Source organism: Cavia porcellus, unplaced genomic scaffold, assembly GCF_034190915.1.
Source record: "Cavia porcellus strain 051 isolate PalLab524CR breed Dunkin Hartley unplaced genomic scaffold, mCavPor4.1 scaffold_2, whole genome shotgun sequence".
In the NCBI taxonomy this organism is placed as follows: Eukaryota; Metazoa; Chordata; class Mammalia; order Rodentia; family Caviidae; genus Cavia; species Cavia porcellus.
Window position 1 is genome coordinate 96,630,032 of NW_026947485.1, and position 11,382 is coordinate 96,641,413.

Consider the following 11,382-nt stretch of genomic DNA (forward strand, 5'->3'; position numbering starts at 1 on the left):
CACAGACACCTGCTGGGCAGTTGGCGACTTGATGGCCATCTACACCTCCCACTCCACAGCCTTCTCAGCATCAGTCCCTATTCTCACTTCAGACAGGCTGGTCCCAAGTGACTAGTTCATATTTATGTTCTTTTTTCCCCCTCACCAACCTCTCAGAGTAAATATACATTAGGTTCCTTTCCTACTATTTTTATTTCAAGAGATCTCTATTAATTAATCTACAAAAGATTCACACTAGTCTATTATAGTACAAATTGGCTAAATATATTTGAGTGCACTCTGAGTTTGTAACATGTTTGTCAGGCTATATATCTGTTGTCTATTTGTCCAGTCTGTTTATACTGTACAGATCATCTATCCATGTTTGTCCATTTGTCTGCTCTGTAAACAGCTGTTCCTTTTTATTTGAACTCAACAATCTTTTTTCCTCTTCTTTTACATTTTAAGATCATTTAATCAAGGTTTATTCAGGTTATGGATTTAAAAAACATGCTTCCACCTAGGTTGCTAGCTGGACAAAATCATGCTAAAACTGATTAAACAAAATCCCTTGGGGTGAGGAGACACTGGACAGGACTTCAATTGATAAATAAGATAGTGGCCACTGGTAATTAATTGGAGCTCTTGTTCATTAATCAGAGGCCTCAACAATCTCCATAGCCTTATGGGAGATACCCCAACTAAAGTTCATATGACTAAACAATTCATTGTTGCTGATCTGATGGTATATGATGATAAATATTTTCTTTCAGATCCAGACATTTGTCTTTTTCTTGTGCTCCAGCCAAGAGATTCAAATCAAATCAATATGAGGTCATCAGTCAAATGATAATTTTTAAACAAAAATTTATGTAATGTCCATCAACGAAAGGACCTAAGAGCCAATGAGTTATAATTTCTATAACTGAAAAGCAGTTTCTAAACTTAACTGTTAGCCGTACAGTTCATGCTTTGATTATACATGCTTTATACTTTGACTATTCATGCTTTGACTAAACTTTATTCTTGTCTAACAGGTGCCAAACCCCAAGGCATCATAACAAATATACTAAATTCTTTTAGTGGGATCCACCAGATCTTTTCCAGTAAAAGGTTATATGATGCATATTGGGGCCATAATTAACTATACTCAACTGGCCTTAAATGACACCATAGCTGATCTTCCAAATAAAAAGGTAAAATTAATAAAACAGGCCATCCTCCAAAAATTAGATGGTATTAGACATTCTAACAGCACAGGAGGTACTTATAAAATTGTAAAAACTAAGTGTGTACATGATGAATGAATGGCAAGTCAGTTTCTAAAATTCCCTGGACCTTATCCTTATCCTTGTTATAGGAAGCCATTACTAAAATTATACTCATAAATACCCTGTTGATTCTATTATATGACTCCTGCATACTTAGTTGATTCTTTGCCTTCTTTGTCTCTTTTGGACTTAAAGCTGCACACCTACCCAAGATGAAAATGCCTGCTGTCTACTGAGGGCCACTAGTTAAAAGCTCTGCAGAGTATCCCTGACTGTCATTCAACAACTTCAACTCCCTTCATCCTGAAGAAGTCAGATGGGTCTCTGCCCATTATCCCTCATGGCAGTTTGGGTTACTTCTTCAGAAAAAAAATACTACAGGCAGCTAAGTCAGTTAAAAATATTATAGGCAGTAAGACAGGGCTAGAGCCTCAAAATAGCCAGCACAGAGAACCAGATGTCTTGTGACTATGGAGGAGACAGATACTTTCCACTGTGGGCCAGATCCCAAGACAAAAGGCTAAACCTGGCCCTCAGACCCCACAGGGAGACCTTCTTAACATGGCTTTCATATTTTTAACAACAGAGATAAAAACCAAAAGGAAAAATAACAATTTGATCTTTTAGCAGTGACTCTTGGAGCTCTGAGACAGGTAAACTGAGACAAGATGGAGCTGCATGAGCCCCTCCCAGACCATAAAGTGAGATAAAAAGGACACTGGGCAAGAGAGTGCCCAACTCTGGCATTCCTCTGGGGCCTTGCCACTTCTGCAATCTCAAGGGCCATTGGATGAGCGACTGTCCTAGCTGCCAGAGAGTGGGTAAACCATCCTCTAAATCTTTGTCCTCACAAGGGATCTCATCACCATTGCATTAATTGCTGACTGATATACTTGGATTTGCTGCTGAAGATTGATGGGGCTCAGGGCCCACAGCCTCCCATTAAGGTATCCTTCTCAGAGCCCCAAGTCTCACTGGAGGTCTCAGGTAAGACATTCTCTGTACTTATAGGCATGGAGGCCATATATAGTGTTCTTCCTGAGTTTTTAGGCCATTGTATTAAGTCCTCAATCTCTGTAGTGGGTGTTGACAGCCAACCTACACATTCTCTACTGACAGGGCCTATTCCATGCAGGTTACAGACTCTCCCCTTTACTCATAGCTTTCTAGTAATTCCAACATGTCCCAAACCCCTTTTAGGTAGAGATCTTCTTCAAAAGCTTAACTTCCCCTTTACCTTCTCCATCCCCCCAGCTCTCATCTTCCAGACACCCTATAGTGTACTGCAAAGCCATCCCCTCCCCTCCCTTCTTCTCTGGTTGATCCCCTAGTTTGGGATACCTCCAACCCCACCCATGATACCCATGCCATGCCTATATTTTAATTCATCTCAGGGACTCTTCAATTTTTTCCCCAGTATCCTATAGCTCCCAAACGTTTATTGGGACTTAAATCTATAATCAAGCACCTTTTAGACAATGGTTTTCTTAAACCTACCAATTCACCCTATAATACTCCCATTCTCCTGGTACTCAAGCCTAATGTGTCCTATAATCTGATACAAGACCTTAGGGTAATCAATGATGCTGTTACTCCAATTCACCCAATGGTGCCAAAACCTTGTACTATGTTCTCTCATATCCTTCCTTCCACCACTCACTTTATAGTCCTGGACCTTAAAAATGCCTTTTTCTTTTATCATCCCCCTGCATTCTGATTGTCAGGATTCCTTTATGTTTATGTAGACTGACCTAGATACTCTAAGGTCTCAACAACTTAAACCTGTCATTTCTATAGTAGAGCCTCTCCTCAGGAACACATAACACCCCCTTCTTTTCCTATTCATCAATTTTGCAGACACACCCCTGATTAGGACTGGCAGGTAGATTTTACACACATGCCCCACCACAAAACTCTCAAGTATCTTCTCACCTTTGTTTGTACTTTTTCAGGATAGATAAAAACCTTTCCCACAACCAAGGAGACTGTTGATGTAGTTACTAAACTTCTGTTACAGGAAATCATCCCAAGGTTTGGTTTACCTCAGAGTATTCAGTCAGATAATGGTCCAGCTTTTATTTCTCATATTTCTCAACAGGACTACAACTAAAATGTAGTAGCCCCTACCTCGTCTTCATTGGAACTTCAATGGTGGTCAAGGTCACTGGACCGCCATTCTGATTCCACATCACTCAAGCTATGTGGTACTCTCCTAATCCTAACTCCCCTGACTTGAAACATTCTAAATAGTCATCTCTTCTCTTATCTCCTGTCTCCATCTCTCCAAGTCCTCACAGCCACAATTTTCAGGTTATCCTATTTGGTGCCTGATCCCTTACATTTTATTAGCTATTTTTTTCATTATAACTATCTTAGTTCTCTCTGCCCTCAGCTGTTTAGTTAAATATGAGACTCCTATAGGTCTAAGATCTCATGTCACTTACAGTGACACAACCATGGTCCTCCCCATCCCTACTCATAATTTCCCAAACACGATTCAACCATCAGGCCTTATATTTCTCATGCTTCTTGTTCTTTACAGCTCAGCTCCTAAAAGAAGGACAATTCCTACCTATACTTTTAATTTTTACCTTTTCAGATGGGGGAATAATTACCTCTTGTAATTCCACCCTTACCAACTCCATGCTTATTTTTCAGATTCCTCCGCACCATGTCCCTGATGGAATGACACATTTGGATTCAGGGCACTTTTCCTTTTACCTTTCCCGGGTCCTTTAATTATGATAGTGATCTGCCTCCTCATAGCAGGTTGTGTTTTTTATTTCTCTAATCTATAATGTGAGCATTCACCAATAATTAATTCCTTGTCCTGGCTGAAACACCTGGTACCAGCTTCTACATGAACATCAACTGTCACCCCATCAGCCTTCCAAAACCCCAATACAGCTCCCCATTTCAACAGGAAGTATTAAGAGAGAGACTTCACCCTTTCCTAACAATAAAAAGATGGGAATTAAAGAGTTTTGCCCTAGTATAAATTACTGTATGGTTATGGCGGTGGTCTAATGTGATGGAAGGCAAAGGCAGGAATGCCTACCACTTCCTGCTTCTTCCTCAGTCCTAATTGCAACTCCCCTTCCTGTTTGCATGCACAGAAAATTCAAGTAGATTCCTCATATGTCATCATCATCAATGCCTGCCCTAAGCACCACCCCCAGTCAAAGGTTACATATGTCCCATACCCCATATTCTGGTCAAAGCAGACAGCCCAGCCACCATGGGTTGTGTGCTTCCTCCAACATCCTCAATAAATCTGTTTATTTTGTACGTTTGCTTCTCTATTGCACCAGAATACTCTATCATCTGGTATATAGGGATTGATGAGATATTTTTCTTTTGTTTTGTTTTTGTTTCATTTTAAGGTTTAATTTACATACAAATAATTGTCTCTTCTTAGCATTCTTTTCTACCACCATTTCAGCCATGTCACAGAACAGTGTCATCAATTCCTAAATTCCCTGTGTCCTCTGTAGCTAAGCCTTTCCCACTTCTTGCCCCTGGCAACTGCTGATATTCTTTCTATTATATTAGTCAGTTTCCTGTTATTGCAACAAAATATTTGAAATAAATCAATTTAAAGGAAACATAATTTATTTTAGCTCACAGTTTCAAAGTTTTCATCTACAGTCACTGGTCCTGTCATGCTGAGCCTGAGGTAGGGCTAAACATCATGGCCAGGAGCAAGCAGCAGAGCAAGCTATTCATTTCATGGCAGAGAGGGGGAAGAGAAGGGACTAGGGTCCAATAGTCCCTTTGAGGGTCCACCCTCAGCTCCTCATTTCCTTTCACAAGGCCCTACCTTTGAAGATATTCCAGTACTTGTCATTAATGCCACAGACTGAGAGTTTGGAAAATATTTAAGATGCAAACAATAAAACTGTCCCTATGGTTTTTCTTTCTAGAATAGTCTATCAAGATGTGGCATAGTGTTACAATACTCTGTGAACTCTGATCTCTGGTAGGGCAGGAAAAGGTGAATTTGCAGACTGTGGCTTTGGTTGTTACATTGTTGTAAGGGTGGGAGGAATGCACTTTCCAGTGTTTTCATCTTTTGTAGAAACCGAATCCTAGAAGTAATTTAAATATATGGACTTGAGCCCCAGATCACTACATAGAATGAATGGTTGTCCTCCCCTCCAGAGAGAAAACAAGTGAAATCTACAGAAGACTGTTCATTCAGTCTCATGGAACCCTCCTTCGAGCCAGAATTGAGGTGCTGGAGACTGAAAAGAATTAAGGGAGGCTGCTTGTGCCCAAGGAGCTTGAAATTACAGCAGGGAAAGATCCAAGGGGCTGACAGTCACAGTGCGGGGACAAAGATGTCGGGGGCTGTGAAAAATGTGGCCAGTTGGTGGAAAGGTGAGGTCAAGGACTCATCTACCAAAAGAGATGCCAGAGGCCTATGTGAACTGGCCTGGAGGTGTAGGGAGGACATTTGTGGAGCTAAGATATTGGGCATGGGGTAAATTATGGGCAAAGAGAGACAATTCTAGTGTCAGCTATAATTCATGGAATTCACAGAAGGCCAGCTATATGCTATATAGAGCCAGCCTGCCACTTAGCTCCTGGGTGACCTTAGACAACTCACATAAATTCTCTGCTCCTCAGCCTCCTCATCTGTGAAACAGAGATGGTAGTACCTACTTCATCCATCTATAAAGATGAAGTATGTTGTAGCATGGGAAGCACTTAGCACAGGGGTCAGCTGTGACATGGAAAGCTAAGCATGAGGAGTCAAGAGCCACAATGATGAGCTGAACAAGGTTATAAAGAAGACAAGAAGCCCCTTGAAAGTTTTAAGCAGGGGATTGGTGTGACTGAATTTATCTCGGAAAGACATCTCTGCAAAATCATTGGGAATTGAGGTGCAAAGAAATCAGAGATAAGAGAAAGAGAAGACCACAGTCAAGGTTATATCAGAGAGCTGCTGCTACAAAACAGTAATTTTTAAGGAAAATACTAGTCCTGGAAGTTGGAGACCAAGGCATGTGCAGATTTGGTGTTTGCACAGGGCTGCTCTTTGCTTACAAGATGATGCATTTTGATGTCTCCTGCAGAGTAGATAAATGCTGTGTCTTTGCACAGTGGAAGGCACAGAAAGGCAAAAGGTACCTAAGTGGTTATATTTAGCCTTTTTTATAAGATCTCTAATGCTACTCACGAAAGCTCTGCCCTCACTACACAATCACCATTTAAAGCCCTCTCCCCATATTATATCAACTAAATTTCAATGTTCAAATTTGGAGGACATGGGAAAAAATGGCGGCTTGCTAGGGGATCGGGCGGAGAGTCTCTCCGGAGAAATCATATTAGAAGCTAGAATATGACAACATGGAGAGGGCCAGATGAATGGATAATGATTCTTATTAACCAAGATAGCACAGCTGGAGGATTTAAAGTCTTGCTGAGACTGTGAAGGCTGATAATGGGAGGCTGCAAATCCCACGCCTTTAAATCAGCAAACTGACCCGTGGATCCAACAGGAAAAGCTGTGTTGGCTTTTGGTGACTGCTGGAAACTGAGACCTGGGACCCTGAGAAGCAGCCAGGACTGCCCCACTGTACCAGAAGAGATTCTGAAAGGTTCTGGAGCTCCGAAGCCAAACGCTGTGCAGTTTTCTGACCATTCCACGCTGTGCCAAGAGCACAGGGAGGGCGAGCGGCGTGGTGTGCAGTAGACCCAAAAGGAGGACCTGCACTGAACCCTGGTGAGTACTGGGGACCCCGCGGCTGCTGGGGTTGGCCAGAGAACATCTTGGAACTGGGCAATGCCCGCTACCACAGGGACATCAATAACACAGAGAGTCTGGCGGCAGACATCTTAGAGTTGGGCAGAACCTACAGCTCGGTGACATCACCGAGTCCCCCTGTAGGGAGGTCTGGTGGAGGACACCTTGAAATTGGGCAGAGCCTGATGCCGTGCTGGCTTCAGCGTCATACAGAGAACTAGTGGAAGACATCTTGGATTTGGGCAGATCTGCTGTCCTGGTGCTCCTGTCACAGAGAGGTCTGGAAGAGAACAGCTGGGATTTGGGCAGAACCCTGTGCCATAGTGACATTAGTCAGCTGCTTTCAGCTGCTTCTGGTACAGAGAGAACTGGCAGGAGCTACTGGGGCTAAACCAAGCCTCTGCTTGGGGCCCAATAAGCAGATACAAAATAGACACAACTCAGTGACATCCAGAAAGTACAGCCTAATTTACAGATTGACTGGCACAGAGGCTGGAGGCTAGCCTGTACCTCCCCTGCATCCCAGCCTACCCCAGACAACAGCAAATTGGGGAGGACAGCAAAAACTCAAGTCAGCACGCTTCTGAAAGGCCCTAAGCAATTCAGAGAGGGCCAGAGATCCCCAAGACACTCCAGTCTGAAAGAAACCAGACACATGACAAGAGATAAAAATTTAAAAAAATCTCCACCTGCCCAACATGAGAAAATAAGCCCAGGAGAAGTAAACACTGAAGAGGACAAGCACAGTAACCATCCAATACTCGACACAGCATCAGCCGAAATTAAAAAATACCTTCATGACCTCATAGATGAATTTAAAGCTGTACTCCTGATCCAAGTGGGGCAAGATATAAAGAGATTAATTAAAGAAATGACAAGCCCCGCCCAAGAGAACACAGATGGAAGAACTGAGGAAATCAGAAAAGAAAGAGAAACTTCTGAAGAAGAATTTAAACATAACTTAGAATACATGAAACAGATCCAAAGAGATTACCAGGAAACTAAAAACTCCATTGAACACTGGCAAAATGCCTTGACAGAAACTAAAGACAGCCTTCTGAAACTTGAAGAGAGATTTATGGCATATGATCGTGAAAGAAAATGCCTCTTAAAAATAACAAGGAACCAGAAAGAAACAATTCAAAAACTAGAAGATGACAAAAAGATACATAACTTAAGAATAAAGAATGTGAGTGAGGAAGCAGGAGCAACCAAAAATGAAATACAAAGAATATTCGCAGATATATTAAAGCAAAATTTCCCATGTATAGCAAAAAGAAATGATATCCAGATAAAAGAGGCATACAGAACACCAGCTACCTACAACCAAAACAGATCTACGCCTAGACATATAATAATCAAGATTCCAGAAATCCACCAAAAGAACAGAATATTAAAAGCAGCCAGAGAAAAGATGCAGATTACCTACAACGGGAAAATTATCAAAATAACAGCAGACTTATCAACACAAACTCTTAAGTCAAGAAGGGAGTGGGGAGAAATATTCCAAGTCCTGAAAGAAAATAATATGCAGCCAAAGCTCATATACCCGTCAAAACTCTCTCTCAAAATTAATGGAGAAATAAGATGCTTTCCAGACAAGGAGGAATTGTGGGAGTTCGTGGCCACCAATCCAACCCTACAGAGAGTGCTGAAGGACATTCCAGAGAAAGAGAGGAAGGGATACCAGGATTCCAGCAACAGTGGCAGAGAGGCCTCAATGAATGGGGCAGACAGTGGAATGAGGGAATAAGGTGAACAAATTATAGCAGAAAAGTGGAGTAGCAGACATGAGGCAGAGATGGTAAGCTACAGTCTTTAGTATAGACAGCTCTGAAACACTATAAAAAAAGGCAGAGGTCATTGTTAATGGTGTATAAGGATTTAAAAGACACAGTAGTCTTATCGCCATATTTAGTTTGAATTTAATTTGTTCTGGTCTGTCCACTCATGTCAGATTTGAGGGCACAGACATCTTGACCCAAAAATAGCAGGTTATACCATGGTAACTATCCTTACTTTCCTATTAACTTAAACTGAAATCCAGTATTACTTACATTGTCTTACTATGACTGATCTTAATTGAATCTGAATCATAAGACTATGGGTTGGCCTTGGCTGATTTTATTTGAATTTGGTATGCTTGTTAGTATCAACCCTAAAAGTAGAGGCAACTACTCTGAAGATGACAAGATGTAAAGGATACCCATACTGGTATTAACTATTAACAGCTCTCAAATCCTACAATGCTGTCAAAGTTAAGTTTTTATAAAAATAGGTAATATTATGTTTAACTATAATAAGTCGGTGTTGTGGACAAATCTATTGAAAATAACAAAAGAAAACATAGTAACTATGGAAGATCATCTATATTGTGGTCTTATATGTCTTATCCATTGCATGTTTTTCTAGGAAATTGTTTTGCTGTCTTGCTATGACTTGGTTTTCCCTATAATACAGAGAGGATAGATATATATGTAGAAATTCACACATGAGTTTTTTTAAGAATTATTTACAGGAACAGATTATATAATGCAAGATATAATGAACAGATACTCTGAGGAAGAGATGCTAAGAAACCCGAGGCTAATTTTATAGCATTATGATATAAATTCTAGCAATACTATTGTTTGCTGATTAGAATGACATTGGACTGGTTTCTTGAGTTCAATTTCAGCATATGTAGAGATGGGGACAGCTATCACAAAGAGAATGAGAGATGCAATGGTAGTTATTATTGTCTTCCCTTATGTTAGATCTTCAAAACCTAAAAAGCCTTCATCATCCTGTAATGATTTGATTAGTCTATAATATGCAATAAGTATATAAAGTGGGTGAAGATGGGGACAACTATTTGTAAGAAACTAGAGACAGTTAGATAGACAGTGAAGATTTCCAGTGAACTTGTTTTGAAATCTATATTTCTTTAAATTGTTTTTTAACTGTTTTGTTCTGTTTTGATATGTTTAATCTTACCCTCTTTGAGATGTAAAACAAATGTGTAGGACTGATAACCATATTACTGAGCTTTTGTTCGATCATTGAGCAGAACTGTTTGTAGTGTCACTTTTTGAATGTCATTCTAAATACTTTAATTCTATAACCTGAACAGCTATTTCTAAGATGACAATATGTAACTTATCAACCAGCAATTTCTTACCGTTTGTTTTTCTGTAATTTTGTATTATTTCTACCCTTTTTCTTATCTCCATGTATTTTTTTTGTTTCCTTTTCTTTAAATAAAAACAAAAACAAATTTGGAGGACACAGTCAGATGACAGCATAAGAGATAGAAAAAGCAGTAGATAAATTGGCAAAAGTCTGAGTCAGAACGGGCACAGTTGGTAAAAGACTTAAGTGGAACAGGAAAGGACAAAGAGTAGCCCTTGATGGACCGACTTCCTGTCTGGTGAGGATGCTGAACAGTTCAAGTTGGTGTAGAAATGCTCTTCACTCTCATCAACAGGAATCCTGACCTCTGATTGTCTGCATTCTCCTGCCCTTGTGTGGTAATTGAAGAAAAGAATGCATTCCAGAAATACCTGTTTCAGGACTGATTTCCCCCACAGTGGGAAAGTCATCAAGGTTTATTAGTGGGGCTCTTTAAAGATCTGGCTGGATCCTTGCTAGGCCGCTGTTAAACCTTCATTGAATAAAAAAGATATAGTTTGTTGGATCCTTGAACAGAACTGTTTGTAGTCTTGCTGTTTGAATATCCACTTTGTATGCTTTACTTTTGTAACTTAAACAACTATTTCTAAGAGGACAATATGTAATTTATGAACTAGTGATTTCTTAGTTTATCTTTTTGAAATTATGTATTATTTCTACTCTTTTTTTTCTTTAAATAAAATTAAAAATAAACAAATAAATAAGACAGTACATGGAAAAAATGTGATCCGAGGAAGTGTAAAAACACTAAATAGGCTCACTTCAATGAAAAGATACCAACACCTACTCACCAAAATGCAGTGATTTTCTGTAGCTTGTGTCTGGGTCATGACTGCTATACAGCTTCCTATTTCATGCTGTGGAAAAGATTTTCAGTGCTGGGGAACCAATAAGAACTCATATCTTAAGTTTGAGAGGGATATTGTTTTACCGCTCTCCCCTGGAAGTTAGAGAACCTAGAGACACAAAAGACATTCTGTTCTCTCCCTCTTCCTGCTTTCCAATACCCATTGTTTTCAGCCCCCCACATCTAGTCAAATATTTCAGCTGTAAAATTGGTATGATTTTATTGTCAAAAAAGGTCCGTTTTCCCCTGATGAAAAGTCACACATGCTCATTCAGTACATAAGGGGCGATTACAGATGCTTTGTCCTATAAAGGGCCTTTTTGGCTTCTAGTAGCAAGAGGAAGTAAATTCCTGAGCAACTTTCC